The sequence below is a fragment of the Sphaerodactylus townsendi genome, linkage group LG17 (assembly GCF_021028975.2).
Source record: "Sphaerodactylus townsendi isolate TG3544 linkage group LG17, MPM_Stown_v2.3, whole genome shotgun sequence".
NCBI classification, from domain to species: Eukaryota; Metazoa; Chordata; class Lepidosauria; order Squamata; family Sphaerodactylidae; genus Sphaerodactylus; species Sphaerodactylus townsendi.
The window spans coordinates 22,525,316-22,549,516 of NC_059441.1; positions in this window are offsets into that span (position 1 = coordinate 22,525,316).

Consider the following 24,201-nt stretch of genomic DNA (forward strand, 5'->3'; position numbering starts at 1 on the left):
GAAATATTCAGGGTTAACAGTGAATATGGATAAAACAGAAATATTAGGTGTGAATATAGAAAAGAAACAGTTCAATAAAGAAATATTAAAGAAGAAAATCAAATATTTAGGAATTATAATTTCTACCAGAAAAAATAAGATGTATAAATATAATTATGAAAATAGATGGAAAAAAATTCAAAATCAGATAAAAAGTTGGGAAGCAAAAACCCTATCTATAACGGGGAAGATAAAAGCAGTAAAGGTGTGTTTATTACCTAAAATCTCTTATTTATTTAGAACACTACCAATGGAAATTACTAAAAAACAATTTGAGAATTGGGACAGGAAAATAAAAGCATGGGTATTTAATAAAAAGAATGCTAGAGTGATGAATAAAATAGTATACATGCCAAATGGTCTTCTAGGCTGGGGAATACCGAAAACCCAGGAATATTTTGAGGCATTCCAGATAAAGAGCAAACTGGATATTAATGAAGATAATACCTCAAAATGGTTGAAATTTGAAAACGAAGTAAATGAAGGAATAGGTAAGCATGGTATTTATATAAATGATTATAAAAACGTAAAACATAGAGTAATAGGACCAAGAAAAGTGAATATGGATATATGGGAAAAATGGAGAAGCAAATGGATGCCTGGCATTCTGGATAGAGCCCCAGTGGCAAGCGTGACTGGAATAGAAGGTGGGAAAATTATAAGAAACTTGAAAGAAAAAGGAATACAAAAAGTGTCTGATTTAGTTTGTGAAGGAGAACTTATACCATTACAAAACTTAATAGAATTGGGAGGGAGAGAGAATTGGCTAGCAATAAGAGGGTTGTGGGAAAAATTAAGCAAATTTAGAATAAAAGGTGACTGTATAATGAATCAATGGCTAAGACTCCATGAAATATTGAAAGGGAAGATCATAGGATCAGCATACAAGTACATGGTAGAGGATAAAGAATTTATGATAAGAACGTTGAAACAAAAATGGGAGAAAGATAATTTTTTAGAAGAAGAAAAAATAGAAAGAATTATGGACAGTATGAAGAAGTTAAAGATTGAAAAATATGTGGAACTAGAAAGAAAGGTTTTACTTAAATGGTATAGAACCCCAATACAACTAGCCTATATGATTAAAGTATTAAGCCCAAAATGTTGGCATTGTGGAGAAAAAAGAGCATATTATACTCATATGTGGATAGAATGCAAAGTGGTGAAAAAGTTTTGGGAAACTATTTTGAAATATGTAGAACAGTTGGTAAAAGTAAAAATTGATGTAAATAAAGATTGGGAGGTTTGGAACCAATGTATAAAATAATGATCAGAGCAGCACACGCAGTGTTGGCGTTGGGCTGGAAAGATAATAAAAAATGGACAGTTTCAAAATGGTTGGAATACATCTGGGAACAAATACAGTTAGAGATCTTTGAGAGACTGACAAAAAATATTTTATGGAAAGAAAAAATAGAAGATATCATGAAACTATGGACAGTGTGTGAAAAATGGATGGAAGAAGCCGGATTTAACTAAGAACTATGGAATAAGAGAATAAGAAGAATGAATCTCCTACTGCTTGCATGAAATAACAAATAGAAAAGAGAGGGGAGGGGGGAGAAAATGGAAAAATGTATAGATAGAATGAAGATATTGAATGTAACAAATGTACAAATATTCTATACAATAAAAATTATATAAAAAAAGGATAGATTTTATTTATTATATTATGTACAGTCTTCCTTCCTCAAGATGGATTATACAGTGTAAATTCATGCAATCAACAGAACGGGACATCCAGTAAGCAATGTATTGGGATTAAATTGCAGAAAGCTGAAACCAAGCTCAACCAAATCAAAAGTATAAAAATCAAAGCTCAACCAAATCAAAAGTATAAAAAGACAAATTTAACACTGCAAACAAATTCATAGTAGGACAATAATGGAGCAACAGTATGTACTACATATAATAACATAGTTTACAGTCTTTCCCCCTTTATTCATTATCTTTCTGACCAGTCTGTTTTGCTCCACATAGACCAGGGGTCGGGAACCTGCGGCTCGCGAGCCGCATGCGGCTCTTCCGCCGCTGTTCTGCGGCTCCATGAGCCGAGCTGCTGGGCCCATCTTTGCCCGCCCTGCAAGCAGCAGGGCGGGTGCATTACTCGCCTGCGGCCGGCCAGGCCGCGCCGCACCGCGGGCTTTGCCTCCTGCCCGCCCCGCTGGTTGCGAGGCGGGCGCTCTCCCGGTGGCTGGCCAGGTCGAGCCGCCGGGCCCATCTTTGCCCGCCCTGCAAGCAGCAGGGCGGGCGCATCATTCGCCCACGGCCGGCCAGGCCGCGCCGCGGGCTTTGCCTCCTGCCCGCCCCGCTGGTTGCGAGGCGGGCGCTCTCCCGGTGGCTGGCCAGGTCGAGCCGCCGGGCCCATCTTTGCCCGCCCTGCAAGCAGCAGGGCGGGCGCATCATTCGCCCACGGCCGGCCAGGCCGCGCCGCGGGCTTTGCCTCCTGCCCGCCCCGCTGGTTGCGAGGCGGGCGCTCTCCCGGTGGCCGGCCAGGCCGAGCCGCCGGACCCATCTTCGCCCACCCTGCAAGCATCAGGGCGGGCGCATCACTCGCCCGTGGCCGGCCAGGCCGCGCCGCGGGCTTTGCCTCCTGCCCGCCCCGCTGGTTGCGAGGCGGGCTCTCTTCTGGCGGCCGGCCAGGCCGAGCCGCCGGACCCATCTTCACCTGCCCTGCAGGCGCGCGGGGGGGGGGGTGAGCGGGCGGGGGGCGCGAGCAAGCAAGTGGGCGGGGAGCGGAGGGGGGGCGTGCGAGCGAGTGGGGTGTGTGTGAGCGGGGGAGGGTGAGCCAAATGGCTCTTTGAGGGGAAAAGGTTCCCGACCCCTGACATAGACACACCATTCTTTAAAGATGTTGTGAACACATCATTTAGCCTTCCATAGTCCTGAAGATAGGAGAAACCTGTTGCCTTCTGCCTTCGAATAGGTGTGCATATTGAGCCTGACTGACTGAACAACTGGACTAAGAAACCCTGGAAACAGCCAAATTTCTTCTGCTGCGCAGGGTAACAAAATTGAAGCATGCCTCCAGGCAAGGAAGTTAGTTTGAACTTTTTGGTGGATTTATTATGTCAGGCAAAGTAGATGGCTCCTGTGTTGATGGTCTTATCCGCATTAAAATATTAAAATGCTTTGAAATATACTTTAAGAGCAGCTTTCTTAGATACAATGGCATCATCAATCCCATCCAGTATATTGTTCCAAGATGATTTTTTTCTGCCAGGATTGTAATGAACTCTCAATGTCCAAGTAGACTGTGCTGTTCTATGGTAATCCAATAACACTAATTTTGGACAGGGATGTAAGTATAGATTTTTTATGGGGGTGGGGGTTCGGGGGTGGGGCCACACCCCCACCCGCCCCTAGGGCATGACCACGCCTCCCCAAGCCCCGCCCCTGGCCTAGCGCTTATAAAAGCAGCTCTCCGAGGTCAAGGATGGCAGACTCCCCTGCCCTGCCCTCCCCTGCCCCTCCTCTCTGGGCAGAGGCATAGAGGGAAAATGGAGCCTGGTGCAAAATCTGAGTCCCCTCCCCCCCCCCCCCGGGCAGCTCCTGTGATGCTGGAATCCACCACTTTCAATGGTGTTTAAACTAGAGAGCCCAACTTCTCCTTTTAAATCCACCTTAAAGGGAGAATCTGGGGTCCCCAGTTAAATAACATTGAAAGTGGTGCTGTTTTGGGGTGGATTATCCCCCACCCTGAAACAGCATCACTTTCAATGTGGCGTAGTGGTTAAGAGCAGGTGCATTTTAATCTGGAGGAACCGGGTTTGATTCCCTGCTCTGCCGCTGGAGCTATAAAGGCTTATCTGGGGAATTCAGATTAGCCTGTGCACTCCCATACATGCCAGCTGGGTGACCTTGGGCTAGTCACAGCTTTTCGGAGCTCTCTCAGCCCCACCCACCTCACAGGGTGTTTGTTGTGAGGGAGCAAGGGCAAGGAGATTGTAAGCCCCTTTGAGTCTCCTACAGGAGAGAAAGGGGGGATATAAATCTAAACTCTTCTTCTTCTTCTAAACTGAGGACCTCAGATTCTCCCTAGTTTAAATCCATGCCGAAGGGGGTGGATTTAAAAGGAGAATCTGGGGAAATTTTGGGGGTGCCTGCTGTCAGGGGTGCAATTGTTAAGCTAGAAGCACAAAACTTTCAGGGTATCTTTAGGAGTCTCTCCTAATGATACCACCCAGGTTTGGTGAAGCTTGGTTCAGGGGGTCCAAAGTTATGGACCCTCAAAGGGTAGCTCCCATCTCCTATTAGCTCCCATTGGAAACAATGGGGGATGGGGGCACCCCCTTTGGGAGTCCATAGCGTTGGACTCCCTGGACCAAACTTCACAAAACCTGGGTGGTATCAATAAGAGACTCTCCTGATAGTACATCCCAGGTTTGGTGAAGTTTGGTTCAGGATGTCCAAAGTTATGAACCCTCAAAGATGTAGCCTTCATCTTCTATTAGCTCCCATTGAAAACAATGGAGGATGGGGCACTCCCTTTGGGAGTCCATAGCTTTGGACCCCCTGGACCAAACTTCACAAAACCTGGGTGGTATCAATAAGAGACTCTCCTGATAGTACATCCCAGGTTTGGTGAAGTTTGGTTCAGGATGTCCAAAGTTATGGACCCTCAAAGGTGTAGCCCCCATCTTCTATTAGCTCCCATTGGAAACAATGGAGGATGGGGGCACCCCCTTTGGGAGTCCATAACTTTGGACCCCATGAGCCAAAGCTCACCAAACCCGGGTAGTATCTTCAGGCGAGTCCCCCAAACAATCCCTGAAAGTGTGATGCTGCTAGCCCAAACAATGCACCCCCTGCAGGCCAAAAATTGAAAAAGCACTAACATGTTTAAAAAACCCATAAACGGAGGGGCGGAGCTTCGGACATGAATGGGGGGGGTCAAACCCGAGAACCCCCCCTTACCTACGTGCATGATTTTGGGGTTGCCACGTTGAAACAATTGTGTGTTTTGAGCTGTCGAAATGCTTTGGATATTCCTGAATGACCAAATTATTGTCGGCTTTCATAGCCAGAATCACAGCTGGAAACATGTTGTGAGTTTTCCAGGCTGTATGGCAGGAGAAAATGCTACTGGAACACGGCCATATGACCCAGAAAACCCACACCACCCTAGACCTCCAAATTGTCCTAACATTAACAGCCTTGTTCAGGTTTTGCAAACCAAGGCTGACCAGGCTTGCTGTCAAGAAATGGCACAGCTGGCATTTGAGTGGCCCAAAATAACTTCCCTAATTGCCAGTGACCAAATGGTGACCAAATTCTCGCATGAAGAAGGTATCTCATGAGAGTTCAAGTCAAAATAGGTTTGGCTGGCCATTTGGGATGGATTTATGCCCTGCTGTTCTCTCCTGTCAGGAGACTCAAGGCTACAAACTCCTTTCCCTCTCTGTCCCTACAACAGACACCTTGTAAGGTAGGTGGGATTTAGAGTTCTGAATGGTGACTAGCCCAATGAAAGAGCAGGAATGTAGGAATGGGGAAAGGAATTTTGTTCACCAGAAGAGTCCAGCACCAGTGTGGTGAAATGGAAATAAAACTATGGTTCTCCAGATTAAAGTCCACCTGCTCTTAACCACACTGTGGGGTATTTATTTATTTAATTTGTAACCCATTTTCCCCACTGTGGGCTCAAAGAGGTTTACATCAAATTGTACGTTCAGTGGTGGGATTCAAATAATTTAACAACCGGTTGTTTACAAGCACAATTTTAACAACCGGTTCTGCCAAAGTGGTGCAAACCTGTTGAATTTCACCCCTGCGTACGTTTATAGAGCAGGTGTGGCTTATTGCCCTGTTTAGAAAGAGGATTGGGAGTGTTTATTTATTTATTTCAGGGGGATTATTCATTTCATTTCAGATATTTATACCTCTCTTTTTTTCCCCAGTGAGGAAGCAGAGTAGCGTTCCATGTTCCATTTTTCCCTCACAACATCCTATGAGGAAAAAGCTGACAGACTGAAGGTCACCCAACAAACTTCTATGGCAGAGTAAGGATTTGAACCTGGGTCTTCAAGCTCCGACACCCGACACTCTAACCACTATACACTAGTTACTCTGGCAAAGGAAAATGGATTCTGAGGACACAACGGCAAAGTGATTTTTAAATCTAAGGAATCATGGAATCATGGAAGAGAGCCCAAGGGCCACCAAGTCCAGCCCCCTGCCATGCAGGAACGCACCATCAAAGTCTTTCAGAAGCTGGTCATCTACCTGCACCTTACAGTTGTGTGATGCCTTCTGGCACCCGTCACTCCAGGCGGCCGTCTGATTTTTTGCAGGCGTGAACCAGGCCGCTTTTGGCACAAAGTACATTTCATTTGGCATCACACCTACCAAGGCGTGTGAAGTTGTCTCATTTGTGTCTGTGAGAGAGAGTTTTCATCCTTTTTGTGCCTTTGATGGCCAGATGTTGGAAGACAAAAGGACTTAACAGTGCTGCTAATGAGTGCTCAAAGGGAGCGTTCCTCCTTTGGAAGCCGAGGATTGAGTTTTGAGGCTTGGCTTGCAAAGTTGTTCTGTAACACACAGTTCATCAGTCAGGCTGCATGCAGTGGGCAAGCTAGCTCGGCTTAAATCAACTTGAACAATGGCCATTGCTCGGGGAGTTAGTTTTGCACCGGGGCCAAGTTCTGAGCTTCGAGCACCATTGTGTAATTAATGAAAATCTTCATTTAAATGGGTCCTTCTTTGGCCCCCTAAGGAAGTGCCTGTTTTTAGCTGTTAGGCCAGACAGTGATTTTAACCTCTTTTGGCACATGAATCTCTGGGTTCCTCAAGGTGCCAAATATTTGCAATGTGGTGGTATTCAAATCAGCATTTCTGTCTCCTCTTTCACTTAGAAAGCATTGCAGGGCCTTTGTTTCCCTTTGAGCAATCAGCCTTCAATCCATATTTTTAAAGCATGGTTATATACTTTTCTAGCAAAAAGCTTCATATCTCCCTTGCATGCAAAATTACGGTTGCTTGTAAGACTTCGGATCCCAGTTCCCACCAGCGCTTACAGGAGCAGCAGGGTGAAATGGTATCAAGGGATACTGCAACCAACCCAGAAGTGATGTTGCCATGTCACATGACGCTCAAGGAATTTCCCTGGTGTTGATGCTTTTCACCATAGAGTTTTGGGAGAATCCTAGAAAGTTGTTGGTTGGGAAAATGGGTTCCTTCCTTGCCATACCCTCCAAATGGAAGGGCTAGCCCGGGTGATGACTGCTGCAGAACTGGTACAAGCAGGGAAAGGAATTTCTCAACTTGCATGGGACTGACTTAGAAAACACATCTCTCATCTCATTCAGAGCTTCTTATGTGGGATCTGACTTGGTGATGGTCACTTTGCAGGCAGTCAGCTTGGTTAGACGAGGCTTATCTTGTCTTACACAGGAACAGCCAGGGTGACGTAACCCTTGTGGGGCACGTTGCCAACTCCAGTTTGGGAAATACCTGGAAATTTGGTGGGGTAGAGGCTGAGAAGGGGGGTGTTTGGGGAGGAGGGCAATGGGGTACAATGGGGTGTAATGCCATAGAGTCCAGAATTTTCTCCATTGCATGAAGACTCTCTGTTACCTGGAGATGTAATAGCAGGAGATCTCCAGATACCACCCCGAGATTAGCCATCCTATTTGTGGGGCAGCCCCATGGCGATTGGTCCGGTGGGGTTTCTTCTTCTTCTTCTTCTTCTTCTTCTTCTTCTTCTTCTTCTTCTTCTTCTTCTTCTTCTTCTTCTTCTTCTTCTTCTTCTTCTTCTTCTTCTTCTTCTTCTTCTTCTTCTTCTTCTTCTTCTTCTTCTTCTTCTTCTTCTTCTTCTTCTTCTCCTCCTCCTCCTCCTCCTCCTCCTCCTCCTCCTCCTCCTCCTCCTCCTCCTCCTCCTCCTCCTCCTCCTCCTTGTCTGCCTGCCTGCCTGCCTGTCTGTCTTTTCCCTATCTTTCTCCCCAGTGCAGATTCAAAGCAGCCTACAGCCTTCTATTCTCCTTTTTATCCCCACAACTACCCTGCAAGGTAGGTTTGCCTGAAAGTGTGTGACAGGCTGAAGGTCACTCCGCAAGCTTCCACGGCAGAGCACGGATTTAAACCAGGGTATCCCAGTTTGTAGCCCAACACTTCATACCACATCAATTTTGAGATGCAAGTAAGTCCGCCTTCCCCTGCTAAATTCACAGGCATTCTTTTTGTGACTCCATCACAGTGACATGCATAGTTCTCCCAACATTCCAGGAAATTTGCTGTCCTTTGTTTTGCCATTGAAGGAACAGCAACAGAGCAGTGTGCCCCACTGTGGAGCCCGCTCATACATTTGCAATCCACTCCCCCCAAACTGGGATGGTAAAGTTATGAATAGATTTTCCATACAGCCTGAGAACCTGGGGTGGGGGTGGGGGTGGAAAGGAGTATGGTTCTTCCTAACTACCTCTCCCCTCAACCCTTGTCATTAGCCAAATCCTCAGAAAGTTGATTTGTGAAAAATGACCCCCTCCTAGGGTCTCTCTGCTGATCAGTGATTTATTTCTGCTCTTAGGCACGTGAAGGGGAAACTTATTCAATATCTAACTCTGCATGGATTGATAATGAAATATTGATTGATAGTGTGTAATTTGTATGGACTCAGACGCCTTTCTGCTGTCTTAATGGCGCACCAAGGTTTTCAGGTGTCCTTGCTAGAGATGCCGCAGATGTTCCCTTCTTGTGTTTCCGCTCCCTGAGCAGTGACTGTGTTTTTTGGGAGGGTTATTGCGGTATTTGTTTGCATGTGTGAATGTTTCTAATTCTCCTTGTCGGCCCTCGGGGCCCTGCCATGCTTTTATTTGAAAACGAGAAGGTGAATCTTGAAAAACGGAGAAAAAAAGCAAGGCTTTATAATCAATAAATCGGTGCAACCAAGCCGTTGCAACATAATTCAAACTTCATTTAGGTCTTTACATTCAAGAGGAAAGTTGCTTATTCGTTTCCCCTTTCTCTGAATACGTACAGACATCTTTATTCTTGGATGAGAAGATAATAAAAGGGCTGCTTTGTATTGCTACAAAGATTGATTTGTTCATTCTCTCTATTTTTTTTATTCCTGGGAGCAAGTGGAACAAGTGGAAGGCTGAAATGTTCTCATGTTCTGATGCCTACACATCTCATTGTCTGTTTCGCAACAAATCTGGAGTCTACTGGGTTGCCATGAAGCCAGAGTATGTGCCTTGCTCCTGGGTTCCTCATTTTGCCACCCTGGGGCGGGGGAGAGTGGCCCAAGGGTGAAGAAGACGAAGGAGGAGGAGGAGGATGATTAATATCCCACCTTTCTCTTGCTGGTATGCTGGCTAGGCCAAGGCCAGGTCATATGACTTCGCCTACCAGTAATGACCTGGTGTTTGCACAGGAAATTTCTTTCTTTCTTTCTTTCTTTCTTTCTTTCTTTCTTTCTTTCTTTCTTTCTTTCTTTCTTTCTTTCTTTCTTTCTTTCTTTCTTTCTTTCTTTCTTTCTTTCTTTCTTTCTTTCTTTCTTTCTTTCTAGATCTATCTATCTATCTATCTATCTATCTATCTATCTATCTATCTATCTATCTATCTATCTATCTATCTATCTATCTATCTATCTATCTATCTATCTATCTATCTATCTATCTATCTATCTATCTATCTATCTATCTATCTATCTATCTATCTATCTATCTATCTATCTATCTATCTATCTATCTATCTATCTATCTATCTATCTATCTATCTATCTTGACGAAACCCCCATGTCCCGCTGACTTGGCATCGTGGCAGCCTGTGGGGATTCTCCCACGCAGATCTGCCGGGACGTAAACCTCCACCATAGGCCCCCCTCTCAGTGAGAGTCCCTGCTTCCCAATCCGCGTCGGGAATGGATGCCGAGTGCGTGCAGAGATCTGCTTCCAGGTTCAGGGGGAGGGTCGGTGCAATGCCAGGATCTGACCTGCGTGCTTTGGTGCGAGACCTGTTAACCGCCTGCAAGCCCAGTTGCGAGGGGGAGAACACAGTCCCTACGGGACGCTCCTCCGCTGGGGAGGAGTCCGGGAGGCGGGAGAGAGCGTCAGCCAATGGGTTGCTCTTTCCTGGGAAAAAGTTCAGGGTGAAATTGAACCTGCCAAAGAAGTCAGCCCACCGCAACTGTTTGGTGGAGAGCCGGCTGGGGGATTTCAGGAAAGCCAGATTCTTATGGTCCGTCCAGACCTCAAACGGCAGGAGGGCTCCCTCCAGCCAGTGCCGCCACGCCGCCAAGGGACGGCAGATCGCACTCATCTCCTTGTCCCCTACCGTCCAATTCAGTTTGGACCCAGAGAACTTCTGAGACAGGAAAGCGCAGGCATGGAGTTTCCCACCCTCCCCCCTCTGTAGTAGGGCAGCCCCCATGGCCATGTCGGATGCATCAACGTGCACAATAAACTGTTTGTTCGGATCGGCATGGACCAGGATAGGCTCTGTAGTGAACGCAGCCTTCAGGGTTTGGAAAGCCGTCTGGCAGGCGGGGGACCAATCAATGGGAGCCCCCGGCTACCCCCTCCCGGTCCGGCCCCCTTTGTGCGAAGGAGATCTGTGAGGGGGAGCATGATGGAAGCAAAGTCTGGGATGGTCCCTATAAAAGTTGGCCGAGCCAAGGAACGACTGAATGTGCCTGCAGGTGCGGGGAGCCGGCCAGTCGATGACCGCTTGCACCTTGCCCGGGTCCATCTCCACCCCCCGCCCCGAGATCCGATAACCCAGGAAGTCCACCCGGTCTCTGTGAAACTTGCACTTGGAGAGTTTCGCGTAGAGCTTGTGGTCGATGAGGCGGCGGAGCACCGTGCGCACCAATGCAGTGTGCGAAGCCATGTCATTGGAATAAATGAGGACATCGTCCAAGTACACAATGACCCCCTTAACCCGAATGGCATCACTAGGTATTCTAATTGGCCCAGGGGGGTGTTGAAGGCGGTGAGGTGTTCGTGGCCCTCCGCGATGCGAATGCGGAAGTACGCCTCACGCAGGTCCAATTTTGTGAAGATACGCCGCTGCGCCAAGTGTCTCAAAAGGTCCTTGATTAGTGGGAGGGGGTATTTGTTAGACCTCGAGACTGTGTTGAGGCCCTGGTAATCCGTGCAGAGGCGCAGGGTCCCATCTTTCTTCTTCCGGAACAGGACCGGGGCTCCCATGTACGGGGCTCCCTGATGAAACCCCTGGCCAGGTTCTTGTCTTTCGCAGTGCGTCAAGTTCCCTGGGGCTCATTTGATAAATCCTCCCCTTTGTAAATTGCGCCCCTGGGATCAGTTCTATGGAGCAGTTGGTGCTCCGGTGGAGCGGGAGTTTGTCGCATTCCCCCTCATCAAACGCCTTAGTCAAGTCCCGGTAGGAAGGGGGAACGCCTGAAGGGGAGTCATGCACCACCGACGCAGAGTTCACTACAGGTGGGTCGGCTGCTCGCCCCCCCTGGCAGGGGTGTTCGGGGAGGAATACACGGTGTTCCGACCACTTGATAACTGGGTTGTGGCGTGCCAGCCAAGGCATGCCCAGCAAAAGAGGAAAACTTCCCAACTTGGCCACCACGAATTGGCGGCGTTCAGTGAGCCCCGCAAAGGAAACAGTCACTGGCTCTGATTTGTGCGTGGCGAGTGGCCCCCCCAACAAAGACCCATCCATCTGCTCGAAGTGAATGGGGTTCTTTAGCTCGACCAATCAGAGACCCAGTGCTTCCACCAGATCAGGGTGGATTAAGCAGCGTGAGCACCCAGAGTCAATGAGGGTGGTGGCCGGGGGACCCCAGGACGGATAGTGTGACAGAGACCCACTATTGGCTTGGTAGCGAGGGCACTCACCCGGGTTGTTGCGCCTGTTGGTGTGACCTCGGCATCGGCGCATCTCATGTCAGGTCGTTGTTGTTTCCCACCAGCTCGGGGTCCTGGGTCACCGAGGCCTCCGAGTTGCTTGAATACGTGTCTGAGGCGGCCTGGGTGGTGGCGACCGACGCCATCACGGAGCGCGGGCGTGTGGCGGGTTTCGTGGCTGGCGGCAGGATTTTCAAGCAGGGCCGGTTGTTGGTGGCCCCGGGTGTGGCTGGGGTGTGGTGCTCGGGCATGATGCAGCAAAGTGGCCCTCCCCTCCACAGTCCAGACAGAGGCCTAGGCGGCAATGGTTGGCCCAGCTGTTGTCGGAGGCTCCCGGCCTGGCATTCCTATCCTCAGTGGGTTGGTGGGACAGGCGGATCGGCAGGCGTTGGGCACGGTTCCATCAGTGCTCTGACTGTTCTACCTGACGGATCCTCAATTCGGCCTCCCCCGCTCTCCGGATCCATTCCATCAATGTTCCCAGGTCCCCGTTGATTAGGCTCCACTTTAGGACCTTTGGGTGGAGGGCATCTTTGAACAATTGCACCAGGACTAGTTCCGGCCACCCTCGGAGGTGGCTGGGGAGTCTACGGAACTCCGCTGCGAAGTCACTGGAGAGCAGGTCCCTTGCCGTAGTCGTTGTAGAGAGGCCTGGGCTTTTTCCTCTGTCAACGGGTCCTCAAAGCGTAGTCGTAAGGCCAGGAGAAACTGCTCTAGGTCATAGAGCTCCGTCGCGTTGGCTTCCACGAGACCCACCAGCCAGTTCGCGGCCTCTCCCCTCAGTTGTGTCCCCAGTTTGAACACTCATTCACAGTCCATCCGGAAACTGGCCCCATGAACCTCCATGTACGAGCCCGCCTGTATGAGAAAGAAGGTGAGTTCATCTGGGTCCCCACTGAACGTTACTCGGAAGCTCCGGTGGGGTCATCGGCTGGTGCCTGAGTCAGCTGGGTAGTGAGGCGTTGAGCCAATCGCTCGCCGGGCCAGGGGTCTGGGAGTCACGGTCAGGTCGTCGGTGACGTAGTTCACCATCAGGCTCTCGGTCTGGGAGGGTCTTTCTCAGTCGCGGTCGGCCATTAACGACGCCATCTGACGCTGAAGGTTCAAAAAGTCGGTTTGAAGTTGGTCTCGCTCTCGACTCAACTCCGAGGTCTGCTGTTGCAGCGCTGCGTAAGCCAGCTGCTGTTTGTCCATTTCACAATCCGCCCGTCGCGCTGGTTCCTCAGATCTTGCATGAAACGACGCCAAGCGGATTCGTTCCACCGTTCCCACTCCACGGAGGGTGCCTACTCCCGTCCATGACTCGCGACGAGGGAGGCCAGTTCTTTTGCGGATCGGTGAGAGTTCTATCGGAATGGAGCACTCTCCTGGCCCAGCCATCTCGCGAAGATCTGGATGATGTAGAGTGTGAAGAGAGAGTTCCAGCACAATGTAAGGCTGGACACACTCAGACAAAGTCGACTTTGAAACAAAGGAACGAACTTTATTGAATTGTGTTGCCCTAAGATGGAACTGAGGGTTCTTGCCCTCAGTTCCAGTATATATATGGGTGGAAGTGGGCGGTCCTTCCTAGTGGCGGGGACGGGGATAACTGGGGAAACAGAAACTTAACACAAAACAGAAACTTAAGTGAGGGTTGCGACCCTGACAATCAACATGTTTTTTTTTCAAACTCAGTAGAGTTCCTCTGAATTTTACCCTTTGCAATTTGCAGTCGGGAGTGGCCATTCAAATGCATAGGGAAAATAGGGAAAAGAATATTGGCTGGTTCTCTCACTGAAATGGAAACAGCCGGCAGGCAGAAATGAACACACAGCCGAGCTAACAAAGGGAACATTAACAAATGCCGTTAAATGAAAATAAATGAGCTCTCTAAAACAAAAGAGGAATGGCAAAGGCTCTTGTTTCCATTAATGTTTTTATTTCGGGAAAAAATAGACATGTTTTTCTTTCATGACTTAGAAGATGGTATGATAGGATGGCATTTTAGGTGTTGTGTGGGCAGGGGCACGTGCAGATGGGGGGAGGAGTGGCTGCATGAAGCCAACTGAAGTGGTAGGAATATAGCAGCAATGTTTAATATGTCCACAATGGGACGTCCCACCTGCCAATCTCCTCTTCCCGACACCTCCTCTTCCTTACCCTCCAACTGTCCTTGTTTGAGCTGTAGAGCAGGAACGAGCAGCTAATCCTCCTTACCAAGTATGGAGCCCTTTTCCACATCCACACCTAAGGTTGCCAGCTCTAGGTTGGGAGCTCCTTGGGGATGGGGCTTTATAAAAAACTAAAAAGCAAACAAACAAACAAACAAACAAATAAATAAATGTAAAATCTAAAAAGCAAGCAAGCAAACAAACAAACAAACAAATAAATAAATGTAAAATGTAAAATAAATGTAAAATAAATGTAAAATCAGGCTGGAGCCTGAGGAGGGTGGGGAAGGGAGGGGGCATGTGGGCAGTTCATGCCTCAGGCATAGTTCCCCCTCCTTTCATCACTGACCGAAGGTCACCCAGCTGATATGTGTTGGAGTGCATAAGCTAATCCACTTCACCACTTAAACTTCCACAGCAGTGGCAGAGTGGGGAATCAAACTTGGTTCTCCAGATTAGAGTGCACCTATTCTTAACCACTACACCACACTGGCTCTTCTTTTTGAAGGAAATTAAACTTTAATTCACACACATGAGCTCACAATTGAGCCCAGACTTCCTAAACTCTTTCTACATAATCTCCCCTTCTGTGGGACAGAAACCATTCCTGTCTGCCATCTTGTGATTTCTCCCTTCTTTTTTTCTGAATTCTGTGTTGAATCTCGTGCTTCACTCGATGCTTCAAAAATTGCCTCCCTCCAAAATAAAAGAACAAAGAAATGCTGCCAATAATCAGGTGAAGGGGAACCGAGCAAGCTCAGAAAATGGTGCAGAGGAGAAACTTCAGGGAAGCAGAGAAGCGTGGGAAACGTAGTCAATAGATCGCATGGCAACTGAAGACGCCTTTCATCCTAAAGAAACTGAAACTTTAGGCTGAAACGTTTGAAAGCATTTCAGCCTAAAGAAACTTTTCAGAAGGTGATTCAATTAAAATGTTTTGAGGCTGGAATGAAAACATTTTGGGGCAAAAATTATGCAGAACTTCATGGAGGAAACATTATTTTTCCTGACAAAATATTTTAAATGAATTGAGCAGAAAAGCCCCTGGAAAATTTTTTTTTTGGCGGAGGGGGGGCATAGAGTTCACCTGTCAAAGCTGAAACCTCCAAACCAGGACCTTAAGACTACAGGAAAGGAACAACTCACTGTGTCAATATAATCACCAATGCCTCATATTTATGCATGAAATAAACCAATTATCTTAACCTATTCAGCATGAATGATTGCTATTACTTTCAATATCCTATGCAATATAGAATTAGAGCCTGGGGATAAGGCGGTCTATAAAATCCAATAATAAAACAAATAAACAAATAAACAGTGCTGTTTCTTTATCATAAATCTCAGAAAAGCCCTTTAATTTTGGCATATGAAAATGAAATAATCATCTTTCAGTCTGAAATGTGGTATCTTCCAATCTGTGGTTTCCACAAGTTTTCCAATGCTGTATTCAACTGGAAAGTTATGTTGGCAGTTGTAGGGGTGAGCCAGCGAACCCAGCAGAGCCTCAGACAGAGCACAGGAATGCCTGAGCCATCTGTTGCTTTCTGGGTGCACATGTTTACCTGTCACAAGACCCCCGTGACTCATGGGTCACAAGATGCCCCGGACAAAGGGACAAAAGGTACATACCCCCAGGTATGGATTAGGCCCAGACAGGAACGTTTCCTCCTGCACGTACGCAGCCCCCTATGAGTCAGGTATTGTGCAACATTCTCCCGCTCTCCCGCCTTCCCCAAAACCCTAATAAAAGGTGCCAGACACCCCAGCTCGGCAGCCAGATCCACGGATCATGCTATATCGCCACTGGCTTCTCTCCACCGGATGATATCGCTGCATCTCGTCTCTTTATTGCGTCGTTCGTAATGACTTCAGCAGTTATATTGGCACATTGGATGGTTCTTTTCCCTCCTTGGCACAACTGCTATACGGCTCCCTGTTCTGTGTAAAAGGTAAAAAACTCACAGCTGGAAGAGTGCAGGTGAAATTTTTGAGAGCCATTTTTCACACTCCGCCATGTATTTCAAATGTTGCGATTTTAGGCTGGAGGCTGGGATGGTCACAATTGATGCAAGTATTTGGTTGGTAGCTTCCTTGTACAGGCTCAGACTTTTTGATCCATCTACAGTTCTTTATCTTATCATCAAGGATCCATTTAACTCACCTTGGCGTAAAACTGGGGAAACTAAGCTGATGGAAACAGAATGTACCCATTCCAGAACAATAATTAAACAAAGATTACTGGACATGGAGAACAGCCATGATAGAATGTTGAAAATTCTGTTTGATTCCAGCATACAATAAAATAATGACTGCTCCTTAGGAGAAGCAGATGCATAGTGGTAAAGAACAGATGTACTCTGGAGGAACCAGGTTTGACTCCATGCTCTGCTGCTTGAGCTGTGGAGGCTTATCTGGGGAACTCAGATTAGCCTGTGCACTCCAACACATCCCAGCTGGGTGCCTTTGGGCTAGTCACAGTTCTTCTGAGCTATCTCAGCTCCACCTACCTCATAGGGTTTTTGTTGTGAGGGAGAAAGGGAAAGTAGTTTGTAAGCCCCTTTGTTTACAGGAGAGAAAGGGGGGATATAAATCCAACTCCAACTCCAAGTCCAAAACCTTTATTAGGCATAAAACCATTGTGTGTCAAGTTTCAAATACAATAAGATCATTATTGCTCAACTTGCAGTACACAGAGTAAAAATATAGCAACAGCTTCAGAGATTTCAACATTAGATTTATTTAGAAGCTTAGCCATTTTTATTTTATCAGAAAGGAGCATAAATCCTGTTGGTAATACAGTTGTTGTATTTTGAACAATGAAGCAGTTGTATCAGGACAAAATCGACAGCAATGCTCATTTTGTGGAATACTAGAGAAGCGACCTTGAAGATGTACTGACGGAAAAGAGTTACACCTTGCTCTAGTCATGACCCATCTGCAATTGTAATTAACAAGTTGTTCCAGGTATATAGCAGGGCTAGATTTCTGAGGGATAATCCCAAAGAATATTGGAGAGCAAGAGCTTTGCGCTTTGCTCAGGAGAAATTGATATTCTTGATCAAATAATCTAGTCTTTAAGCGATGGTAAATCTCCGGAGCGGTGAGTATTTGTAGGGCCTCCCAAGAAAAACCCAAGGAAAAGATCTTTTTTTCAATATGTAGCCACCATTTCGAAAGCTGAAGCTCTCTCATTTCTAACTGGGACAAACTGTTAGGGTCAGTGCAGAAACAAAGACGCAGCCAAAACTTAAAAGTTACAACTCATGCCCTTGTTTCTAATAAATGTTGCCCTGATTCCAAACAAAGAACACCATAGGGGACACAATGCGGGGTGCCAAATATCTTATATAGGAAATTGGATTGGATGCATTCCAATTTCTGGTGCCATGCTTGGATCCAGATGGGGATACCATACAAAAGGTGCTGGGCCACCTTAGCGTTAAACACCTTCAACGCTGCTGGTATGAATCTACCACCATTTATATTAATTTCAGTACTGCAGCGGATAAATTTTTGCAGGCTTTAAGGGTGTTATCTCTGTGTGTGGTCCAGGTTGACTTATGATAGAATATTATCCCAAGATATTTGAACAATTTAACTTGCTCGATGTCAGCACCTTGGATAGACCATCTCGAAGGTCTAAAAACATTGGAAAAAACCACAATTTTAGACTTAATTGGGTTAATGACCAACCTGTTATTTGAACTGTATTCACCACACTTAGCATGTTTCTGAGACCTGATCTTGTTCTTGATAATAAAACTGCATCATTGGCATAAAAGAGGATAGACAGAGGCACACCGTTCAGATAGGGGCAATGAAAGTTGAAACTATTCAATGTAGGGGCAAGATCATGCAAAAAAAGAGAGATTAAATAGCATGGGTGCTAATACACACCCTTGTTTTACCCCCTGAAAGACTGGTATTTTGGGCGTTAAAGATCCTGATGGTGTACACCTTATCTGGCAGGTGTGATTCCTGTAAAGAGATCTAATTAATAGGAGAAGCCTAGGTTCAATAGCGAGCTTCTGCAGTTTAAGTCATAGCAGCGATCTGTCAATAGAGTCAAAAGCCCCCTTAGTCGATAAAGGCTGCAAAAAGATTGGATTTTCCTCTATAGAGGTATTTGGACACAAGTGCTTCCAACGTCATACAGTGGTCCAGGGTGGTCTTTCCTTTCGTAAAGCCAATCTGCTCTATTCCGATTGGTCTATTAGTCGAAATCCAATTCAAAAGATGGTTAAGTAAATATTTGGCATACAATTTACCTGAAACAGACAGCAGGCTGATTGGTCTGTAGTTTGAGGGGAGATTACGGTCACCCTTTTTAAACAATGAAATGATGGTTGCTTTAGTCCACATTATGGGCACTGAGCCAGAGTCATTCATCGTAGTGAATAAGGCGGCTAACAGAGGGGACCACCAATCGGGAAAAGATTTGTAAATTTCTACCGGGACCCCATCTGGACCCGGAGCGTTATTAGATTTAAGATTACCAATTAGTGTTGTAATTTCCTCCTCTGTTACAGGAGGCCACCTAGGAATATCATTAGACAAAGGGGGCTCAACCCTAAGAGTATCAGAGTTCCCATTATTGAAGAGATTACAAAAATAGCTATGCCATATTGTAGAGATGCCAATAGTAGAGATGCCAGTAGTAGAGATGATAGTAGTAGAGGAACTCATTCCCCTGGCATAAATCCAACTCTTCTTCTTCTTCTTCTTCTTCTTCTTCTTCTTCTTCTTCTTCTTCTTCTTCTTCTTCTTCTTCTTCTTCTTCTTCTTCTTCTTCTTCTTCTTCTTCTTCTTCTTCTTCTTCTTCTTCTTCTTCTTCTTCTTCTTCTTCTTCTTCTTCTTCTTCTTCTTCTTCTTCTTCTTCTTCTTCAGCTTCTGCCTCTGCCTCTGCTTCTGCTTCCTCCTTCTGATGCTTCTGCTGCTTCTGCTACTTCTATTAAGCACCTACATGTTCTTGAACTGCAAAGACTCTTCATGCTGATTAGGCATAATATCTGGCCAGCAGTGGTCTTAATTGGCAAATACAGTAAAAGACCAAAAGAATAATGGTTATGTTTATGTTTATGCTGATGGCTATAAAGAATCGTTGGAGCATCTTATGTTCAATTGTAAGAATTTAGACCAGGAAAGAAGGAAGTTTCCCAGGTGTCCTAAGCACCGCCAGATTCCTATGGTCAGTCCACACCTCAAAGGGAAGGGAAGTGCCCTCCAACCAATGGCATCAGGCAGACAAGGCACACTTGATACCCCCCGTCTCGTTGTCCCCAACAGTCCAATGCCTCTCTGCCCCTGAAAACTTGCGGGATTGGTGCAGGGGTGCAACTTCCCATCCTCCCCCCTGCTGTAACAGGACTGTGCCCATTGCCTTGTCTGAGGCATCAACATGGTCAACAAAAGGCTTGGAGGGGTCGCCGTGGGGCAGGATTGGCTCAGATGTGAAGGCAAGCTTGAGAGCCTGAAATGCCTCCCTGCACTGGGGGGGGGACCAAGGAAGCGGGGCCGCCGGCCTCGCCGCCGCCCCCCCTTGTCTTTAGTGCACAGCAAGTCAGTGAGGGGGAGGGCCAGGTGGGCAAAGTCAGGGATAAAGTCACGGTAGACGTTGGCAAAGTCGAGGAACGACTGCGTCTAGTGCGGGGCTCCTCCCAATGCAACACATCCTGCATCTTCCCCGGGTCCATCTCCAGCCACTGGCTGGAGATGTGGTATCCCCCCAAAAATCAAGTGTTTCCTTGGGAAACTCACACTTGGACAGCTTCACAAACAGCTCATTGTCCAGCAGCCGCTGCAGGACTGCCCGAATGGTTTTCACGTGCTCCTCCTCCATCTGGGAGTAAATGAGCACAAAGTCCAGATACACCACCACCCCACTGAAAAGAAAATCTTTGAGCACCTCGTTGATCAAACATATGAACATCCCAGGAGCCCCACTGAGCCCAAATGGTAAAATTCTATAAGCAAACTGACCAAACTTTGTGTTAAAAGCCGTGAACTTCTCATAGCCCTTAGCAATTCTCACCCGATAATAAACATTCCTCAAGTCCAACTTTGTGAAGATCTTGCCCTGTCCGTAACAACTCAATAAGTCCTTGATCAACTGCAGGGGATGCTTATTGTTCACAGAGACTGTGTTCAGTCCCCGGTGGTCAGTGCATAGTCTCAGTGACCCATCTTTCTTCTGCACAAAAAGCACTGGAGCTGCAAAATTGCTAGTCATCCTTTTTATAAAGCCCCATTTCAAGTTTTTGTCCAAAAGCTCCTGTAGCACCCGGGTTTCCGATGGGGACATCGCGTAAAGACGGCTTTTGGGCAGCTTGGCACTGGGTAACAGCTCTATCTTACAGATTTGCGGCCAGAGGGGGGGGGCAGTTTATTGCACTCTCCCTCTTCAAACACTCTGTGGAGGTCCCGATAAGGCGGGGGGATGGCCAAAGACATCCAGCGCACTCCCAGCCAACCCCCGCGCTTCTACCACCTGCTGTGGGGGGCCTGCCAAGTGATCCCCGCAAGGGGGGGTCCATGAAACGGATCGAGTTGGAAGACCAGGAGATTTTGGGATCACGGCCACATAGCCACGGCACAACCACCACTAGGGAGTATTTAGTCACTGCGGTGATGATGAAACGCCCCCTCTCCCAGTGTCCCTCGCATTGTAGGAGGATGAGTTCGGTCTAGTGCGTGGCCAGCGCACTGCCCAACACCCCCCATCCATCTGATCAAAATGTATAGGGTGGCACAAGGGGACCCTCTTCAGCCCCAACTGGTCCATGAGAGCTGGCTGCATCAGGCACCGGGAGCACCCGGAATCGACTAGAGATTGTCAGCACTTTAGTCCCACAAGTCTGTTTGGAAACGGTGATGGGGAGAAGGAAAGGTTTGCAGGAGTCACTCAACCTCAGTTCCACGCCCTCGGAAGGGACGTGGCCGCGGGCGCTCTTCAAGCTAGGTCACTGTCATTTCCTGCCAACTCTTCACTGGACTCCCGGTCCCCTGCCTCCTTGGAGGCAGAACTCGCTTCACACACTTCCACTCTCAGCTCCAATCCCCTCTTGAAAGGGGGCTTCTTCCCCACTCCATTGGTCCTCACCGGCTGCATTACCTCACCGGAAGAAGCCCTCAGGGGGCTGGATCTCTTACTTGGGCAAACGGCCACCCGGTGCCCTTCCCCTCCACAATGCAGGCAGAGCCCCAGCTGCTGACATTGGGTGTAGAGGCTCTCCACTGCGCCCTTGTCACTGTGAGCTGGCGTGGCACCCCCCATCGGGGTGTGGTGGGAGGCCGGCGGCTGGGCCTTGCGAGGTGGGCTGCTACGCCTCTTGAGCAGCTACACCTTGCGCAGACGGATGTCTGCTTCCCCAGCTTGCGTGTACCATCCTGCCAGGGTCGTCGGTCTTCTGTCACCATCGCCCACTGGGCCACTTCTGGATGCAGCCCTTCACAGAAGAATTGGATCTTCACCAGCTCCGGCCAGTCTTGGACCACCATGGCCAGTTGGCAGAACTCAGAGATGTATTCGCCTACAGATCGGGACCCTTGCCGGATCTGCTATAGTTGGGTGCGAGCCTTCTCCTCCTGGAACGGGTCCCCGAATGCCCTTCAGGGGAGGGCAGTATACAAACGTAATAAATAATAAAAACATGAAGCGAGGGAAGGAGCACAACTCGGGGCCAAAGCCTTTGTATAGGACCCTGTACCAACCAGCTGCAGCCCCCCCAGAAGAGCTCCTACCTCATGCACTTGCTCGTCCTCGTAGTCATCCCCATACTTCTCCATATGCGCCTCCACCTGCACGAGGAAGTAGGGCAATGTCTCCGTCGCTCCATTGAACCGGGCCTTCAAGCGGTGCTGCTGCCACGGGTTTGGGAGGGGAGGGTCCACAGGTTCGGCATTGGGATCCACGTCACTGGGGGGTGTGGGCGGAGGCATCCCACCCGGTGGCGACAGTGGCGGGTCTCGACGTCCCCCCTTCGCCGCTTCGGTTCGAGCCAAGAGGAGCTCCATGTTGCTTTGCAAGAAGTATATCTCCTGCCGCATCTCGTCCTGCTCCCGCCGCCAGGCTCCTCACTTGGGAGCCCACGTCCTACTCCTCGCTTGGGAGCCCACGTCCCCATCTGGGTCTGGGCCTTCAACCACTCGTCCTGCGTCTCCGGGTCCCAGTCTGTGTAGATGTCCTGGTCCATGGGTTGCGTGAGCCAAGTGGACTCCCTCTGACCTTTCGGCTTGGTCCCCCAACACACTTTCCAAGGGGGGGCCACATAGTACAGTGAGTCCATATTCGCATCCCTGCTGGCACAGCACCAACCACTGCAGTGCGAGACGGGCCGGTCGGGGGCGAGAGCATCCGTCCCCCCAGCCCCCTTGCCTGCCACTGCATCTTCATTGCCCAAGTGTGGTTCCGTTCCTCGATCAGGCTCCCCTGTGGGGAACTCGCCTGTAGCTCCATCCATGTCGGACATGGGACCAAGTGAGAGTTAAGGAGATATCTCTTAATGTCCGACCTTTGGGTCTGGAAATAACAAAGACTGTTGGATCGTTCCAAAGCTGTTTATTCCCGTGATGCGTAAGGTACACAAGAAAAGAGAGATCTGAGCTTCAGCTCAGATCTGGCCCTATATCTCTTGGTCCCACTTCCACCCCACGCCAGATGGCTCTCCCCATTTTACACTTCAAAGCAAAACCTGTCCTGGGAACAGATCACACTTCCCTATCGACAAGATCTTGTGTCCGGGGAACCCTGTGAAGAGAGGAAGAAGGGAGGCACCAGGCATCTACAAGTTGCCACTGTAAAGTCAATCCCCCCATGTCAGCCCCCCTTGTCCTGCTGACAGGATCCATCCTGACACTTGCCCTGTTTCAGATGAGTGTGAGCTAGCATTGCTGACTTTGGATTGGGAAATATCTGGAGTTTTTGTGGAGCGGGGGAGGGATGGAGCCCGGGCAAGTTTGGGGAAAGAGAAGGAATGCAGTAGGATATAGTGCAATAGAAACCGCACATGTAGAATAATTCACTTTTAATCAATTTCCAAAGCACTTTGCTGCTGGATTTCACTGTGCAGGATAGCAAAATCCACTTGCAAAAAATTGTGAAAGTGGATTGAAAGTGCATTATTCTGCATGTGTGGAAGAGGCCTTTACTGGAAAAATAGCAAAATCCACTTCCAAACAGTTGTGAAAATGGATTGAAAGTGCATTATTCTGCATGTACAGATGGGGCCTTGGTGCAGTGATTAAGAGCAGGTGGACTGTAATATGGAGAACCGAGCAAGTAATTGGTGTGCCAGCTCTTGTTTTAACAAAGCTCAACCCATCTCTGCAGGCATCACATTGTTGTCAAGGGCAAGGAAGCCCCCACGCTGTTATTCTCTGACTCTCTTCATCGCTGTCCTTTCCCCCATATTCAAAACACATGTTTGCACTGAAAGGGAGGGATGGTGAGGGGCGGAGGGATGCTATCTTAAGTGAGAATAAATATTTAATACCTTATTCTTAACAATCAGCAAATGACGAAACCAGATAAATAAAAACACCTTTGGTGATAGGAAGAGTCATTTATACTCTGCCTCGAAAAGATGCAATAATTATGAATTAATAAGACGGGCTCTCTAAAATACATTATTTACAGCACCCAGTGCTTAACGCGGATGTTTGTGCCGCTGATTTAATGAACCGGTACAAAAAGGAACGACACACAGCTAAGCATTATTCTTATCTCCTGAACTGTACTTATGAAGAAGGTGTTTTGTACGGGTGCACAGGGCCCATTCCAGTTTGTAGGACTCTAGGCAAGATGTTGTCCCAAAAGTAACATTGGCAACTGGGGGAAATGCCAAGATCACGGTGTTGGGTTGTAGGGATGAGGTGCCCGATCTCCATGCCATGCAGATGTGTAGCGGCAATGGGGACATCTGGGGCAGCTTGTCCCAGGTGCCACCATTGCCATCACGGGGCGAGGCTGGGAGTGTGTCAGGGCTGGGGCGCGATGTTTAGGGGATGTTTTGGAGGTGGGGCAGGGGTGTGCGGGCAGCTGTTTCTCCACCCTTTGTCACTACATATCTGGAGGATGGCAACCCTATAACCTTCTTAAAATGTCCATGTTCCTTTTTCTGACATACAACTGACCTATAAGCAAACTGGTGTGACCAGCTGGAGATTCTGAGGGTAGGAGGGGATTGTGGAGG